This window comes from Pleurodeles waltl, chromosome 8, assembly GCF_031143425.1.
Source record: "Pleurodeles waltl isolate 20211129_DDA chromosome 8, aPleWal1.hap1.20221129, whole genome shotgun sequence".
Lineage (NCBI taxonomy): Eukaryota > Metazoa > Chordata > Amphibia > Caudata > Salamandridae > Pleurodeles > Pleurodeles waltl.
In genome coordinates, this window is record NC_090447.1 from 1,222,306,876 (window position 1) to 1,222,325,930 (window position 19,055).

The 19,055-nt window shown below is 43.5% G+C and overlaps 1 long non-coding RNA gene across 1 annotated transcript in view; it reads left to right on the forward strand.

Annotated features, from left to right (window-relative positions):
* Positions 1-1,269: 1,269 nt before the first annotated feature.
* Positions 1,270-19,055, forward strand: part of LOC138250535 (uncharacterized) — a 398,045-nt gene continuing 380,259 nt past the window's right edge. Inside the window, exon 1 of the long non-coding RNA XR_011194977.1 lies at positions 1,270-1,444. This is a non-coding gene — a long non-coding RNA (uncharacterized lncRNA). The remainder of the gene's footprint in view (positions 1,445-19,055) is intronic.

Here is a 19,055-nt window from a genome sequence, read left to right on the forward strand (position 1 = left end):
TCTTTATATTTCAGCAAATTAATTGCTGTATACCCGGTATAGAATGAAAACCCACTGCAGGGTGCAGCTCATTTATTGGCTCTGGGTACCTACAGTTCTTGATGAACCTACAAGTCCTATATATCCCCGCAACTAGAAGAGTCCAGCAGACTTAACAGTATATTGCTTTCAAAAATCTGACATTGCAGGAAAAAGTTACAGAGTAAAACGTAGAGAAAAATTGCATTTTTTTTTCACCTCAATTTCAATATATTTGTTTTTTCAGTTGTTATTTTCTGTAGGAAACCCTTGTAGGATCTACACAAATTACCCCTTGCTGAATTCAGAATTTTGTCTACTTTTCAGAAATGTTTCGGTTTCTGGGATCCAGCATTGGTTTCACGCCCATTTCTGTCACTGACTGGAAGGAGGCTGAAAGCACAAAAAATCGTAAAAAATGGGGTATGTCCCAGTGAAATGCCAAAATTGGGTTGAAAAATTGGGTTTTCTGATTCAAGTCTGCCTATTCCTGAAAGCTGGGAAGCTGGTGATTTTAGCACCGCAAACCCTTTGTTGATGCCATTTTCAGGGACAAAACCACAAGCCTTCTTCTGGGGCCCCTTTTTCTTATTTTTTGGGGGGGGAAAAACGAAATTTTCACTGTATTTTGGCCAATTTCTTGGCCTCCTTCTGGGGAACCCACAAAGTCTGGGTACCTCTAGAATCCCTAGGATGTTAGAAAAAAAAGACTCAAATGTGGCGTGGGTAGCTTATGTGAACAAAAAGTTATGAGGGCCTAAGCGCGAACTGCCCCAAATAGCCAAAAAAAGGCTCGGCACAGGAGGGGGAAAAGGACTGGCAGCAAAGGGGATAATAATGAGACATGAGTTTAAACTATACACTCCATTATATAAGAGTAAAATTGTATGAAAGTGTACAGTTTCATCTAGTATTTCTGCACTACAAAGTAAAACATTCTAAATCGCTTACACCCAGCAGCATGGCATCCCATTCTTTTACACTCTAGTATTAAACAGGAAGCAGGACTCGCTCTGATTTCGTCCTTTTTCAATGTCGGCTGGTACTGTCATTGAACGGCCATGATCGTAATTAGTGCCTGTTCCTACTTCTATGTCTGTGGACTTTTCCGAAGCGTAGTCCTACTTTTGTGTCTAATCATCACACTACAGCTGCTCTAGTTTAAGGAATTACATTTTTTTAAAGTTAAGAACACGATTTTGCTCACAGTGTGCCATCTGCATTTCATAACCGTGCTTGTTTGTGTGGTCTGTGTTCCTTTTATGAAGGGCTGGGTTTGTTTTGGACTTTTTTTTTTTACGAAAATAGTGCTTGCTTTATGTTTGTGTTGATGGGGATTTGCCCTTGTTTTTATACTTTTCGATCTGGCAACACCGTAAAGAACATGGAATCAAATTTATGAGACCCTTCGTAGGGAGTCCGGGAGGTAGGTTATGTTTTCGGGACCCTTTCTCCTTATTACGGTGCTATTTGGCTGTAGTGATTATGATACATTGAGATGATACAACGTAAATGTGGGGTTCTTTACTTGGACACTGGAATGTGTGTACTCTGACCTTTTGGTTCCGTGCTTTCTTTCCATCTCACTTAGATCTGTTCGTTCTACTTTTTATTTGTTAAGCCGTTCGTCTCTTTTTATTCTACCATTCACTTTTATTTTCCCCTTTTTTTCACTCATTCGTCCATGTTATTCCCTAGCGCTATCCCTTCGCCCTTTACATTGTACCGATAATTTTCTTCAGTAACATCTTTTTTGTTTCGCTATATTCTTCTTTTTTTATTTTCCCAAACCGTCATCTCTTTCGTATCCCTTCTTTCCTGGTACAACTAAATAAATATTAGAGTGCAATAGTATACACTTGCAGTATCACTACAGTTTGATTATATGTCTACCTACTCCACTGTTACCTGCATATATCAGTAGTATGACGCCCCTTGGCCCGATGACGGGCTGTATTTTTAAAGTCGCCTTTCCATCTAAGAAGCTCCCTTAGAATAGATAGAGCATTCGCTTGATTTGAGAAAATCCCACTTGTACCCTTCGTCTATTGGCTATGTACCTGCGTGCCTGAAGACACGAAGGGCCTTCTGCACTCCTGAAAGCAACGAAGGATCCCCCTGCATCCCTTCTCTTCTTACACATTCTGACGGCGATGCAGTGCCTGAGCAGTATGGCTTCACCTAGCGATGTCAGCAGCTGAAAAAAGCCTGAAGATTGGCTTTTGAAAGCGGTTTGTTAAGCTGGAATCCAAGCATGGAATGTTTATTTTCGCTCTAGTGTAATGATTTAACTTGGAATCTTTGAAGGCTGTATCAGTTGAGGCTGTACCCTCCGTTTATGAACAGCTAGTCAGGAGTGTCGATTTTAGTAATAAAACCTTTGGCGGTATCTACGCTCCTCGTTGGAAATTGTCTTCACCGTCCCCTGGCTATACATATACCACCAAAATGCAGGCTTCATGCTTGGTTTTAACGCTTTTTAATAGGCAAGTCAACCTTGTGTGCATTTGTTTCAACCACTACCACAGAGAAGATCCGTAGCATCAGTCCAATTACTTCTTGACAGTAGAAGGTGTGCATTACACCTCCCCGTCAATACTCTGAAATGACGCACAGCACTTCTTCCCTTCCCTTTGTCAAACAGACCAATACTTTGCTTGGTAACGTATAAAGAGGTCATTGTCAATTTGTTTTGTAACTGATCCTTCTCTTTCGCCTGTTACTGCCTCTGGTACACTGCCCCATCTCTTTAATGTGTCTTCCCTGTTCTCTTTTACATTTTCTCCCACTACGATTGTAGCCCTCCTCCTTCTCCGGTTGCACTCTTCCCCCCCTTTCTCTGGTTCTAGGACTGTTCCCTCTCTGTTGGACCACTGATCTCTCTCTTTTTCTCACCACAGCTGCCACACCGTCTCTGCAGTCACAGACCGCTTCCCTTTCTCTGTGACAGCGGTCTTCAAACATTTTTATGCCATGCCCTCCCAGTGGGAAAAACAATCTTATGGAGCTCCCCTCCGAATTTTCACTTTTTTTTTATTACGCTGACAGTGTTTAAATATGTCAAGGCTTATTTATTCATTGCATGTAGGTTTTTTTATTTTTTATTTATTTTTTATTTTCTAATACAATTGAATACGCTTGCCTAACATACTAGTCTGGTCCGGCAGGCCTTACTATTGTGGGGTCCCTTCCCTTTTGTAGGAGGCTGGCCTGGCTTGTAGTGGGTACCAGAGGTACTTACACCTTGTGCCAGGTCCATTTATCCCTTATTAGTGTAGAAGAGGTGTTTCTAGCAGCTTAGGCTGATAGAAGGTAGCTATGGCAAAGCAGCTTAGGCTGAACTACGAGACATGCAAAGCTCCTACTATACCACTTATATCATAAGAAAACACCATACACAGAGTTACTAAAAATAAAGGTACTTTATTTTTATGACAATATGCCAAAAGTGTCTCAGTGAGTATCCTCATTAAGAAGATAAGTTATATACACCAACCAAAACTAGGTAAGTACTAGCAAGAAAAGTAATGCAAACAGTGTAGAATTACAATAGATTGCAATAGGAGCACATAGGTATAAGGGCAACACAAACCATATACTCCAAAAGTGGAATGTGAACCACGAATGGACCCCAGACCTATGTGAGCTTGTAGAGGGTCGCTGGGACTGCAAGAAAACAGTGAGGGTTAGAAAAATAGCCCACCCCAAGACCCTGAAAAGTAGGAGTAAAGTACACCTACTATCCCCAGAGAGCACAGAAGTCGTGATAGGGGGATTCTGCAGGAAGAACAAACACCAGCAATGCAACAACAGTGGATTTCCGGACCTGAGTACCTGTAAGACAAGGGGACCAAGACCAATAGCCGCAACAGTGTCGAGAATGGGCAGGAACTCAGGAAATGCCAGCTGAAGATGCAAGGAAGCTGCCACCTGTTGGAAGAAGCTTGGAGTTCTGCAAGAAAGAAGAGGACTAGGGACTTCTCCTTTGGAAGACTGATGTCCCACGTCACGATGAAGCTTGCAGAGGTGTTCCCATGCAGAAAGACCGCAAACAAGCCATGCTAGCTTCAAGGGTCACGGTAGAGGTTTTTGGGTACTGCTGTGGCCCAGGAGGGACCAGGATGTCGCCACTTGGAGGAAGAGACAGAGGGGGTGCCCAGCAACTCAAGGAGCCTTCACAGAAGCAGGCAACACCCGCAAAAGTACCCTAACAGGAACTTAGAAGAAAAGTGAACCGGAGTCCACGCGAAGTCACAAAAGGGAGTCTCACGACAACTCAGAAGGTTGTGCACTGCAGGATGGCGTGCCGGAGACCCAGGCTTGGCTGTGCACGAAGGAAATCCTGGAAGAGTGCACAGGAGCCGGAGCAGCTGCAGATCACGTGGTACACAGCTTTGCAGTCTAGCGTGGGGAGGCAAGGACTTACCTCCACCAAACTTGGACTGAAGAGTCACTGGACCGTGCGAGTCACTTGGACAGAGTTGCTGTGTTCCAGGGACCACGCTAGTCGGGCTGAGAGGGGTCCCAGAGGACCAGTGATGCAGTGTTTTAGTGCCTGCGTTAGCAGGGGGAAGATTCCGGTGACCCACGGGAGATTTCTTCGGAGCTTCTGGTGCAGGGTGAAGACAGGTTACCCCCAGAGCATGCACTACCACGAAACAGTTGAGAAAGCCGGCAGGATTAGGCGCTACAATGTTTCTAGTTGTCTTCTTGCTACTTTGTTGCGGTTTTGCAGGCGTCCTGGAGCAGTCAGTGGTCGATCCTTGGTAGAAGGTGAAGAGGGAGATGCAGAGGAACTCTGGTGAGCTCTTGCATTTGTTATCTGAAGAATTCCCCAAAGCAGAGACCCTAAATAGCCAGAAAAGGAGGTTTGGCTACCAAGGAAGGAGGATTGGCTACCAAGAGAGGTAAGAGCCTGTCAGAAGGAGCCTCTGACGTCACCTGCTGGCACTGGCCACTCAAAGCAGTCCGGTGTACCCCCAACACCTCTGAACCTAAGATGGCAGACGTCTGGGACACACTGGAGGAGCTCTGGGCACCTCCCCTGGGGGGTACTGGTCAGGGGAGTGGTCACTCCTCTTTTCAGTTTCGCACCAGAGCAGGGCTGGGGGATCCCTGAACCGGTGTAGACTGGCTTATGCAAAGATGGGCACCATCTGTGCCCATCAAAGCATTTCCAGAGGCTGGGGGAGGCAACTCCTCCCCAGCCCTTCACACCTATTTCCAATGGGAGAGGGTGTAACACCCTCTCTTAGAGGAAATCCTTTGTTCTGCCTTCCTGGGCCAGGGCTTCCTGGACCCCAGGAGGGCAGAAACCTGTCTGAGGGGTTGGCAGCAACTACAGTGGAGACCCCGGAAAGGCAGTTTGGCAGTACCCAGGTTCTGTGCTAGAGACCAGGGGGATCATGGAATTGTCCCCCCAATACCAAAATGGTATTGGGGTGACAATTCCATGATCTTAGACATGTTACATGGCCATGTTCGGAGTTACCATTGTGACGCTATACATAGGTAGTGACCTATGTATAGTGCACGCGTGTAATGGTGTCCCCGCACACACAAAGTCCGGGGAATTTGCCCTGAACGATGTGGGGGCACCTCGGCTAGTGCCAGGGTGCCCACACACTAATTAACTTGGCACCCAACCTTCACTAAGTGAAGGTTAGACATATAGGTTACTTATAAGTTACTTATGTGCAGTGGTAAATGGCTGTGAAATAACGTGGACGTTATTTCACTCAGGCTGCAGTGGCAGGCCTGTGTAAGAATTGTCAGAGCTCCCTATGGGTGCCATAGAAATGCTGCAGCCCATAAGGATCTCCTGGAACACCAATAACCTGGGTACCTCAGTACCATATACAAGGGAATTATATGGGTGTACCAGTATGCCAATGAGAATTGTTAAAATTAGTCACTAGCCTGCAGTGACAATTTTAAAGTAAAGAGAGAGCATAAACACTGAGGTTCTGGTTAGCAGAGCCTTAGTGAGAAAGTTAGGCACCACAAAGGGAACACATATAGGCCACAAACTTATGAGCACTGGGGTCCTGGCTAGAAGGATCCCAGTGACACATAACAAACACACTTACAACATAGGGTTTTCACTATGAGCACTGGGCTCTGGCTAGCAGGATCCCAGTGAGACAGTGAAAACACCCTGACATATACTCACAAACAGGCCAAAAGTGGGGGTAACAAACACTTAGCTAGGACATAAATGATGAAAGATGTTAGTAATGGCCCATTACTGAGCAGTTTAATGTCGCTCATTTTCCCCCCCACTTAACAGTGCTGTGTTTTATCAGCTTAATGCTTCCAGGGGTGTGGAATTTAATAAATTGCCTACTTTTCCACGGGACAGGTTGCTTCTTAAATCTACTTGTCCTGTAAAATAAAAAATCTACTTGTCCTTTTTGTGCCATGTAGTACAGCAACCAATTATGGCAGCAATCACATTATGTAAGAGCTTTGATAATAGCCTCTCTGATTATGTCAGGGCTACTACTATAGTAATGCTTGAATACTTGCAATTTCAATCCCTACAATAGCAGTTCCCTTATTTTGCCACCTTTCCGGAGATCTACATACTGGGGCTGAAGGAAGCAGCAATAATTCCTGGGCTGGAATGCCTTTGAGTCTGCAAACATACTAACTTGCATGTTTTAAGGATTTCCACCAGCTCTTCTCAAATCTATTCCCATAATGAGAAAGGTTGGAAATTTACTCCTGACAATGGCAGAAGTAGAAGTTCGTCCAGGGTTGGGGAAAAAGTGGTTGGAGGGAAAGTGAACTTGCAAACGGTCGATAGATTTTTTCCAATGAGCAAATCTACACATGTACATTTTCCTGTGCTAAAATACAGTACACAAATATTTTCTAGGAGTACGATTTCCTGGTCTACTTTTGTAAGCTTTTGTGAATTCATGAAAGCCACTAATTCAAAGACGTATACCATGGGTGCGCTTTTGCGACTTTATTTAAAAAATTGGGTCCCTAATTAGGTGTGGCGTTAACAAAGACATTTTGTTTTTATTAAACTTCTATTTCTCTCTCTATTGGCTCGCTTTATGGATCGCATTCTGCTCTCCTATAAGGAGCATGTTGGCACACAAAGTAGTTTAGTGGCAGGAACTACTGTGGCAATCAGTGGCGTAACAAAACTGGAGGCCCCCCATGCAAACAATATGGAGGGCCCCCCTCCAGACTCATTCAGAGCAGGTGCTGTGTTGACGCCCCCCCGAGGGGTGGCTGCAGGGCCTCTGATGGCAATGTGTGCTTTATGAGATTAAAAAAAAAAAAGTTTTTTTTTCTTTTTTTTCTTTCTTTTTGCCAATGTTTGTTACAATGGTGAGGGTCTGGCAGCTCCCACAACAATAACGTGTTACAAAAGCCATGTCAAAACAAGACATGTATTGACAAAACCAAAAAAACTTGGATCGGCTGGCTTCACCAGTGCTTGTTTATTTTCATGCTTACCATAATCTTGTTGAAAATGGTTACACTGATTTTCCATTAGGTATATTTTTTTATAAATACTAGCATGCATGAATAGCACGTAACATTTCTTTGCAGCGAAGCGTTTTTTTTTTCCTACTTGAATTTTTTCCCACTTTAATTTTTTTTTCTGAACGTTTTATTTTGAAAGCAAAGACACATCACTCTTGCTTTGAAGCTTCTGCAAACATTTGTGTGTAATCAGAGAGCATTCTGGGAGCATTATACTTAGCCTCATATTGTTGAACTTTTCAAACATGTGTCCACTTTTTTTTCTTTCTTACTACAACCACTGTCAGTAGGGTAGTGTGACCTTAAAACGTTTATTAATAGGCTCACCCTAATAATGAAGGCTTTTCATCAGTGAATAATAAATACAAGTTCGAACAGCATTAACATATGGACACCTGTTACCTCGACTACAGACAGTTCCCTTCTTTGTAAACTTGCATCCAAAGGATTTGTGCTGAAAGGGGTTGGGCCTACTTGTCCCAAGGACAAAATAATCATGAAAACTTGTTTCCCTTGACCCCAAACAATATGTCCTGGTCATCAGGCGATAGGAACTCCACATTCCTGTGCTTCTTTTGGCCAGAGCCTGGCCCCCAGTCCAGGATCACTTGAGGCCCCCCCAGTTTGAAGACCTCTGCTCTATGATCACAACTCCCTCCCTCTCTGCAGTCACTGCTTCACTCAGGATCTTTGCTGTAGTAGCCCCTCTGGATTTCTGCGTTCACAACCTCTTCTGAATCTCTGCAGTCGCAGTAGCCCTTCATTTTCTGTGGTCACAGTAGCCCTTCATTTTCTGTGGTCACAGTACCCCTTCATTTTCTGTGGTCACAGTATCCCTTCATTTTCTGGTGACGCAGTACCTCTTTGTTTTCTCCGCTACCCCTTTGATCTTTGCGGTCGCAGTGCCTCTTTGATCTTTGCGGTCGCAGTGCCTCTTTGATCTTTGCGGTCGCAGTGCCCTCTTGATCTTTGCGGTCGCAGTGCCCTCTTGATCTTTGCGGTCGCAGTGCCCTCTTGATCTTTGCGATCACAGTGCCCCCTACGACCACTGCAGTTGCAGACCCCCCCCCTTTTCGACCTCTGCGGTTGCAGACCCCCCCCCTTTCGACCTCTGCGGTTGCAGACCCCCCCCCTTTCGACCTCTGCAGTTGCAGACCACTGCCCTTCGATCTCTGCGGTTGCAGACCCCCCCCTTTGACCTCTGTGGTTCCAGGCACCCCTCTTTGACCTCTGTGGTTCCAGGCACCCCCCTTTCTCCTTTGCGGTTGCAGCCCCCCCCTTGACCTCTGCAGTTGCAGCCCCCCCCCTTGACCTCTGCGGTTGCAGCCCCCCCCTTTGACCTCTGCAGTTGCAGACCCCCCCACCCCCCCTTGACCTCTCTGGTTGCAGCCCTCCTCGATTTCTGCAGTCACAGTCCTCCCATGAATTTGGTAGTCCCCCCTCAATTAGGGTTACCAGCTGGCTGGTTTTATACAGACACAGCCAACATTTTAAAATTCATTCCTGTACAAAATTAGGAAAATCACCTACAGCAGGTCTTTTTTCTCCTTTATCAGCACATCCTTTAAATCAGTAAATGTAAGAATAAAACACTTTCAAATGTTTCTTAGAGCTGCTTTAATTACCTCTGGCTGATAATTAAAGTATTCAAAGACAGAAAGGCCATGTTAATAATAAATACAGATCATTTCATTTAAAGTTGTACTTAATATTCAGGTCTGTGACTTTGCAGACTCTTAAAAGGTGAACAGATGGCTAACATGTTTGCCTGGCAAAAGTGGTAATCCTAGCTTTGTTTTCTGCATTTTGCAGTCCTCCCGCGATTTCTGCGTTTCACTGCCCCCCTCCTTAATTTCTGCATTTGCAGCCCGCCCCCTCGACTTCTGTGGTTGCAGCCCTCCCTCAGTCTTTACGGTTGCACCCTCAACCACTGTGTACACCTGTTCGATCTTTGCAGCTGTTCCACCCTCTCAGTCTCTGCGGTTACTGTCCCATGTCACTCTGCAGCAGCAGCCTCCCCTCTTTCTCTCACCTTCTCTCTATTGTCACAGCACCCCCTTAGCGCTCTTCTTTCTCCCTCTCTTTCTCTCTCCCTCTCTGTATGCACCTATCTCTATCTCTTGATGCAGCCCAAGGCCCCTTTCTCTTTTTCTGGTTACAGTGTGGTAGACAGCGACCAGTCTCCTTGCCTACTTACTAAGATCTGCAATGGTGCAAACATCATGGGTCTTGAAACAAGCAATCCTGCATTACTATCTTGGTTTACATATTTGACCAACTTACTTGATCTTGTGCAATGAAAGTCTTTAAGTCTGTAGGTCTTTGTTCCGTGACCTTCTGGTATGTGTCAACTTTGAACCTCACTCAAAACAAGAAATGACCACCAAGTCCTGGAATCACCCTAGCACTCTGTGGTGCCAGGTTTGCTATTTAGAGTTCCTAAGTAAATATTACCCAGATATTCATCTATCACTGTTTTTTCTATTATGCCATCATATCTTTATGGCCAGATGACTATAGTTGCTAGGTAATGACCAACAGTGACTCTTATTAATCAACCACAAGTGCTATTTAATTTCAAGTGTTGTTTTTTGCAGTTTCGTTATGGTTATAATAACATTGTGCAAAAATATAAAATTTCTAAGAAAATTGTTTCCCAAGATTCGCAAAGGTATAGTTTTTACAGACAGTAAGATTGGTTGGATCATTACCTACCATTAAGGCAATTTAGGTAATGTTGGGCTTCAAGGAAGTACCTTTTTAGTGTAGGACCCTGCTCTCCCCAGTTTCAGGCCATATTTATAGCAAGAGTTTACATTCCTCCTTAAATGCATCTCTAAAGGTAAGCAAAACTGATCTTTTCTGGATGTCTTATGTGCTGCATGCAGCTTGTCTCTCAGTTAGCCAGTAAATTAACACTGACTCCCTCAAACGCCCCACTTCATGCATCTTCTTAACAGTGTGTAGGGCTGTGAGAGGCACATCCAGCCATGCCAACTGGAGGCACTCTGCCAATTTCTCTCACACCCTCCTGAATGAGGTCCTGCTGTCAGCAGATTCATCTAGCTCTGGAGTCCTACATAAACCCAAGTGATTAGCCACTACACTCTCCGGTTGTCGAACTGCTAACGCGTCCCTTTATGATATTTTATTACACATCAGGACTCGTTTTACGCCAATGAATCTTTTGACCCAGTTGAGAGACACCGTAGGACGAGATAGCTAATCAATATATCCATCAATAATGTCATCAATATTTATCACGACAATGCATTTCACTTTAGTCAAAGTCATTAATCAATTCAAAGACGCTACCATGACCTTTTATCCATGAATAACCACACCTTGTTTAGTAGAATTTATGAATTTTATTCCCTATTAATTACAATCTAGTAGCAAATGCGTTAATCTCAACACCAAGAAACATAATAGCATAGTCACAATATGGCAACTGTGATAAGATTTCATTAAAGCAAGAATCACAAACATCAGAACATAACACGGCGTGAACATAGATCAAGTTTAGCAGACTGTCAATATTTCGTCAGTTTCAACAAAGCATAGTCTCGGTCGTTTGTCTATTTGCGTTAGTTTGTTGAACCCCTGTCCTAACCACTGATTAGCATTCGCATGTTGGGCTTCATGAAAAACAACTTAGAACACCAATTTGTAAAAAAAAAAAACAGCTTTGGTCTCTGTCAAAAGCAAGCAGTTGGTACCTAGAAAGGAAAAGCAAACAGACAAATTACAAATGCATTGTCATAATTACCCTCCAAGGATTAGGTCAGCACACAGGTTCAGTCTTCGTCGTCAGGACATCAGTCAAATCGCCAACAGTCAGAACTCAGCTAAGGGGGCAAAGAGCACTTCCCTCATAAGGAGGAAAGTGTAAATGGACAAACTAAGGGCAAGGATGGTTTAATAAAATCTCAAGTCACCAAACAGAGTGACAGAGTTTCTGGATAAAATCAATAGCATTCCCTAACCCACCTAAATTACCTTTCTGTGACATGGGTTTTTATCCCTTTTTCGTAGTACATTCCCCCAAAATCCTATTGGACATTTGCTATACCCCACTATCTTTAACCTATCAAATTAAACATTAGGTAATCCTTATCTTCACCCCGTATTGGTTTACAAGTCTTTGATTGGTCTTCGTAATTGACGTCTTCAGAAATGGCACGTCCGGTGTGATCTCATCCTCCTGTAATTCTTTGCACATCTTTTGGTCAGCAGTTCCATTGTCTTCACCGGGTTGAATGACCTTGTACATTACATTAATCTACACTGTTTCAATTCATTTATGACATTTAGTTTTCAAGACGATGAGAAGCAGTGGGAAACGAATCTACATGGTTACATTCATTTTCTAAGTTCGAAGGAAAAGAACAAGCGGGGTCATGGCACACTGAAAAATAGAAAAATGCATTTAATATGAGAGCCAGGCAGCTAAGCTCCGGCTCATGCTAACTTAAGGCCTATGAGGTTTTCAATACAGATTTAATAACGCAAATGTTAGTATAAGCTAATTTGAACGTAACATAAACATTTTGATCATCATTATTAGTTTGCGTATACATTGGTGGCCACTCTTCGTGGTCATAATTCAAGTGCACGTTTAAGCAAAATTGCTATTATTATAGTTTTCTATGCGGCAGTATCACACCTTAATTCATAATCATTTCATGTTAATATAGATTATATAAGCTACGCTCTCTCAGTCCCTCCTCTGATGACGTTCGTCATCACACAAACTTTTTCCTTTGACCTTTCACTTAATTTTTCACTTTACGCATAATGCGCATTTCAACATCTTGTCCCTTGTGTGAACGTTCCCAATTTCATTAAACATTTTCTCCCTTTCATTTTCCTCATTCTTTCTGCTTCTCTTTGTCCAATTTCTTTTAATTTTATCATTAATTTTGCATGCTCCCCATAATCCTAATAGACAGGCCATAACAATTAATAGACCCCATAATATTTTTGCAAGTACCCCATTCCAAATATTGCTAAACCAGATCCCTACTCTGGCAATTCCTTTTCCAAGTTTTTCCCACACTCCAGGTTCCTTCAAGTCCTTAAAATCTGCACTATCCTTAGTAAAGTTAGTAAGCATACCTCTAATCTCTTTACTATTATCTGGTATAAATGAGCAACAATGACACTTGTTGAGCATTTTGCAGACCCCGCCACTCTTTGCTAAAAGGATGTCTAAAGCAAGCCGATTTTGAAGAGTCATAGCTCTTTCTGCAGCAAATTCAGTATCCATCAGGAGTATAGCCCCGGTAAAATTTGTCAGCATGTTATCCACAAGTAGACAACTTTTGAATCTTTATGGAGTTTAAGATAACCCCTACTGAAGGAATTATGGCTCCAAATATATCTCCAACGACAGCAGCCGCTGTCTCTCGTTTTTGTCTCGCATGTTGTAATTCAGACGTTTTAGGTATTTGCTTTAAGTCATCAATCTGGTAAATCTTTGGGAAAACTATTCCCAAATAACATGTCCCATACCATCCCTTAGGGAGACGGTAATAAGCATTAAGTCCACAGATGTAATAGATCCCAGGCATCGCTGGATCCTGTCCATTTAACATAAATGTCCATTTACTCTGAAACAAAAATACATGTGTGCATTCACTCGTTCCCACAAATAAAGTGTCATGCTCGGATTTTGGCCTATATATACAAAGCCTCCCTACATGTAGTGCATCTATTGCTAGTTTGCCTTGCGTTTTTATTGCAGTGTAAGCATAATCATTTGCATATGTGCGTTTCTCTAACCCCTTTTCTAATCTTTCCTTCAATGCTTTGCGTCTATCATCAGTGTGATCTAAGAAGCTTTTCTCTACAGGTGTCAATAAGCAGGTCAGATTGTTGCGGTGTGCATAAGCTGTCCCTAATGTAAGGGTTGGTTCAAAGAAGCCTCTAACTAATTTTATACTATGCTCCTTAGCTAGCTTGTTCAGAAACTCAATCACAGGCACAAAAGAAAACACAACATCCAGATTTGAATAGAAGTATTGCACATGCTCTTGATCATAAAATCTTGTTAATAGCAAGCTACAGCTTATCCCATAAGTTAACGGCAAGCTATGATAGGTGACCCCTTCTTTCACTGACGAAGGAATCTTTGTACACACACAACAGTTTTTCGCATCCATGGTCTCAACATACTCATTCAGTAAGCGATAGAAGACATTAGTAGAAAGTTCTCCCTTTGAATTAGTTCCCTCATGCAAGTGTTTTGCATCCTGCTCAAACTTTTCCCACGGTGTTAATGTTGTAGTCTCAGGTTTTGAAGCAGTGTTAGTTGCTTTCTTATCCAACCACGGCATTCCCACAATCATTATTGCACACACAATACCTATTATAAGACTCAACCAACCACACACTTTACCCTTTTTGTTACTACCTCTATTATAAGCCATGTCTGTAAAGCATCAGACAGCGAACCAACAATCAACTTGAGGACGATATAAAACTCTCTCTTTTTTATTTTTTTTATTTGATGCAAAAGTCTCTTTCTTTCTGCATGTATTTACAGCGTATCAGTCACTCCAGGACCCCTTTGTCAAATCAGATTAGCAGCTTGTCATAATCAGGTTCTCAAAGTCAAATCAGGTTATCAGTGTCGCATCTGGTAATTTATAGTCTCTTTTCTTTAGTTTTTTCAATTTTCGATTTTAACATAGTCTTTTTCTTTGAGTTACTTCAGATACCGTAGTATTGGCCTGGTACTTCTCGATCAAAACAGAACGCTAAGAATTCTTGTTGCCATTCAGATGTTGTTGCATATGCCCATTCAGGACCTGTGCACCTTCTATTTGCGGTTCTCTTTCTTTTCAGTCTGCGTTCACCTTGCAATTCTCCTTCACTCAGATCTACTTGAGATGTATCAGTCTCTTCTGTTATTGTTTCACCTGGTACGCTTCTTGCTTTTGCAGCCTGTTTCTCTGGCCAGTTATCTCCCTTATGCGTCTTCTTCCGGTTTGTCTTTTCAGGACACTGAACAGCACCCTCCTCTTGTAATATGGTGTTTTCTCTTGAGGGACCTGCAACTGGCTCTGGGGATGCCGAAGTACTTTGGTCTCTCTCTATTATTTCCCCTTCTTCTTCTTCTGGATCTGTAACGGGTTCAAGTTCTAACCCGTATCCGTCTATTTCTGGGAGAACCTCTCCTTGATTTAGTTCTCCTGCTGCCTCTACTGAAATAGGCACACTGTCACCTCTCTCGAACTCGTTCACTGTTTGAGGGACTAGGCTGTTCTCAGTGGGCTCTCCAGCAGTCTCAGTTCCTCTTGGCTGCTTTCTGGCCCTGAGACTTCCCTCTCTGGAACTGTTGTGCCAGAAACTTCAAGTTCCTCATCAGTTGGACACATTACCTTTTTTGTGTGACTGGCATGTATCCAATTTGGAACGCCTGCACATTTCACAGCAGTGATTGTTGTCAAGATTACTTGATATGGCCCCTTCCAGCGCAGCTCCATACACGACTTTCTCATGTGCTTCTTGACAACCACCCAGTCACCAGCTTGTAGGGTGTGACCTGGATCACCGATCGGTGGCAATTTGTTAGCTTCTACCTGGTGAGAGAAAGAGCGAATCACATAAGCCGAGCCTTTGCAGTAGTCCAACACCATATCATCCGTGATATTCACTAGAGCATTTGCAGGTACTGCGGGTAACCTCATAGCTCTGCCCATGAGGATCTCATGGGGTGATAGTCCTGTCTTCTTATCAGGGATGTTCCTCATTGACATCAGCACTAAGGGTAATGCATCTTGCCATTTCATATTGGTAGCTGTGCACATCTTTGCCATTCTTGATTTCAAGGTACCATTCATTTGCTCTACTAATCCTGATGCTTCAGGGCGGTAGCTACAGTGCAGCTTCTGCTCAATATCTAAGGCGGCACACAAGAGTTTAATCACCTCATTGTCAAAGTGTCTGCCCCTATCTGATTCTATAGAGACCGGAAACCCGAACCTGGGTATTAGTTCCCTAAGCAACAGCTTTGCAACTGTGAGACTGTCATTTCTAAGTGTGGGGTAAGCTTCAATCCAATGGCTGGAAACACACACAATCACCAACACATATTTTAATCCTCCACAAACAGGCATCTCAATGAAATCCATTTGCATCTTGCTAAATGGACCGCCAACTCTCCCAATGTGGCTTAGAGTTACCACAGTCCCTTTTCCGGCATTCATCTGCTGACAGGTGATGCACTTATGACAGGTAACCTCTGCGGCATGTCTGAACTTCGGATTAAACCAATCGATTTTGAATGACCTGACCATCGCATCTCTCCCGAGGTGAGCCTGTCCATGGTAGAGCCTAGTGAATTGTGACAGAAGACTGTTTGGCAAAACTAACTTTTCCTCCTCTGAGACCCACAAGTCGTCAGCCCTCTGTACACATTGCATTCTTTGCCAGGAGTGTTTTTCTTCTTTGCTAGCACGACCCTGTAGTGTCTTTAACTCATCTAGGGTATCAACCACCCTTAATGCGAGGTTCAGGCATGTGTCATTTTCAGTTTGCGGCATCAATTCCCACTGATCCCTAAACGATATACAGTTCAATGCGCAAAACCTTGCGACTTGATCTGCATAACCGTTTCTCATAGACACATAATCTTGTGACTTAACATGAGCATTGCATTTCACCACAGCAATTTCAAGAGGTAACTGAATCGCATGTAACAAATCCTTAATTTGTTCACCATTTTTCACAGGAGAACCAGAAGAGGTCATAAAACCTCTCTGCGACCACAATTGGCCAAAATCATGTACAAATCTGTATCTGCTGTCAGTATAGATAGTGACTCTTAGATTTTCAGCTGCGTGGCATGCCTTAGTAAGAGCAATTAGCTCTGCCACTTGTGCGGAATACTCTCTCGAGCCAGGAAGCTTCAATGATGCCAGCTATGGTACATACAGCGTAACCGGCTCTCAGCATTCCGACTGAGTCTCTCAAACAGGATCCATCAACAAGAATAATGCAGTCATTTTCTTTTAACTGGGTATCTTGAATATCAGGTTGTGGCTTGGTACATAGTTCTGTTACCTCAAGACAATCGTGCTCAACTTCCTCTTCATTATTATCTTCAGTATTCTGAGCAGGAAGTAGAGTTGCTGGGTTCAACACAGTACATCGTTTCAGTGAAACATTAGGTGACCCCAGTATAATTGTCTCATATTTGGTAAGACAAGCATTTGTCATGTGCTGAGTTTTGGTTCGAGTCAACAAAATTTCAACTGAATGCGGAACCATTACTGTTAGGGGATATCCCATTACTATGCCTTCACACTGCGTGAGGCTCTGACCAACTGCTGCAACTGCGTGCAAACAACCCGGTAAGGCTGCTGCAACGGGGTCCAAGGTAGCTGAAAAATATGCTACAGGGCGGTTTGCACCTCCATGGACCTGTGTTAAGACATACAAAGAACAAGCATCACGTTCATGTCAAAACAGTAGAAAAGGCTTCGTGTAATCAGGCATACCCAAAGCTGGTGCCCTGCACATGCACTCTCTCAATTCCATGAATGACTTAAGCTCTTCCTTGGACAAAGCTATGGTATATGGCTCATCCTTGATCTCTTTGCCTGTCAGCTTTATCAACGGTTTTGAGATAATCGAGAAGTTGGGTATCCACTGGCGGCAGTAGCCCACCATTCCCAAAAACATCCTGACATCACTCTTTGTTGTTGGGGGGTTAATTTGCAAAATGGCTGTTATTCTTTCTTTCGATATTCTCCTAGACCCTCTTTCAATTATGTGTCCTAAGTACTTCACTTCTTTCTGGCAGTACTGCAGCTTCTTGGGTGACACTTTATGTCCATTCTTTCCCAAATGATTCAGTAAAGCAATTGTGTCATACCTACAGTCATCCCTTGTCCTGGATGCAATCAGCAAGTCGTCAATGTACTGCACTAGAGTCAAGTTAAAAGGCAATACTAAGGATTCTAAGTCCTTTTTCAATATCTGATTGAAGATGGATGGTGACTCAGAAAACCCTTGAGGAATTCTGCACCAACTGTACACCTTGTCCAGGAATTTGAAACTGAATATAAACGGGCTGTCCTCGTGAAGAGGTATCGAAAAGAAAGCTTGTGACAGGTCTACAACGGTGAACCATTCAGCATCACACGGGACCTGAAACATAATCACTGCTGGATTGGGTACTATGGGGCAACATTTGACCACAATCTTGTTTATTTTTCTTAAGTCCTGCACAATTTGAACTTTCCCACAAGGCTTCTTCAGACCCATTATCGGTGAATTACGTGGGCTGCTCAACACTTCCTTCAGGACTCCCTATTTCACAAAATCTGCAATTATTTGTGACACTTGAATAAGAACATCCTGTGCCATGTGATATTGTGGCACCTGGGGAAACACTGCATTTGGCTTCACTTGTACTCTAACTGGTTCCACACCTTTTATCAGTCCCACTTCTTTTCCTGTCAAATCCCACACTTTCTCTGTCACCGTCCCATGTAACTCAGCAGGTAAGTCGATCACTGTGAGCATCGGGAACAAGGTAATCAAAGGGTAATCTTCATTTGCAGTTCCTGTCTCTAACTCTGAGAACTGACCATCATCCCCTTCATCATCACTGTTTGTCTGCACTTCGATTCCATCATTGGAACAGGTAATCGAACATTTTGTCTTGCACAGTAAGTCTCTTCCCAGCAGGGATACCGGACTCGAATCGCAGACTTCAAACTTATGCAGTCCCTAGAAGTTACCGATCTCAACTTGCACTGGATCTGTAATCGGATTTGTCATGTACTGGTTTGCTACTCTGACCACCCTTATGGTACGCCCCAAAAGTGCTAATTTCAGAACCTCTGCACTTCTGACGGTAGAGCGTGTAGCTCCGGTATCAACCAAGAATGAAACTTTGTGACCCATTACTTTTCCGTCTACATAGGGTCCCCTCTGATCTACCTCTAGGGACGCCGCAAGCCTGCAATCTTCACTATCTGAGCTGTCATCCGACCACTCCTCATTCATTCCATCTTCAACATGCAATGGGAATTGCTGTACTGCATTATTTTGACTCATCACTTGACCTGTGACCTGCTGAGGAAGCATCACCTGTTGCTGTCCCATCGGACCCATTGGTAATTGCATTTGCTGTCTAGGTACCATGGGAACCTGCTGTTGTACTTGCTGCATTTGCACTGGTTGAACGCGCGGCATTTGCATTTGCTGCATGGGCTGTAACCCTTGCATCTGAATCATGTTATTTTGGAAGTTCGGGTTTTGATTTCTCAGTTTTGGACCTTTCATATTTTGCAATGTACCGACATTAGTGCTTTGTTGAACGTCACCATCCTGCACCACATTCGGGCATTCCCGCTTCCAATGCTCCACACCCCCGCACGCGTGACGTGGTGACATCCTTTTTATCCCTTGTGCATCATTTTGGACCACAACAGTATTCAAGTCTGGACCGCGATTCACAAAACCTCGACCTCTCGGTTGTGCCTGAAACACACCATTCACTTGCGGTTGCTGCT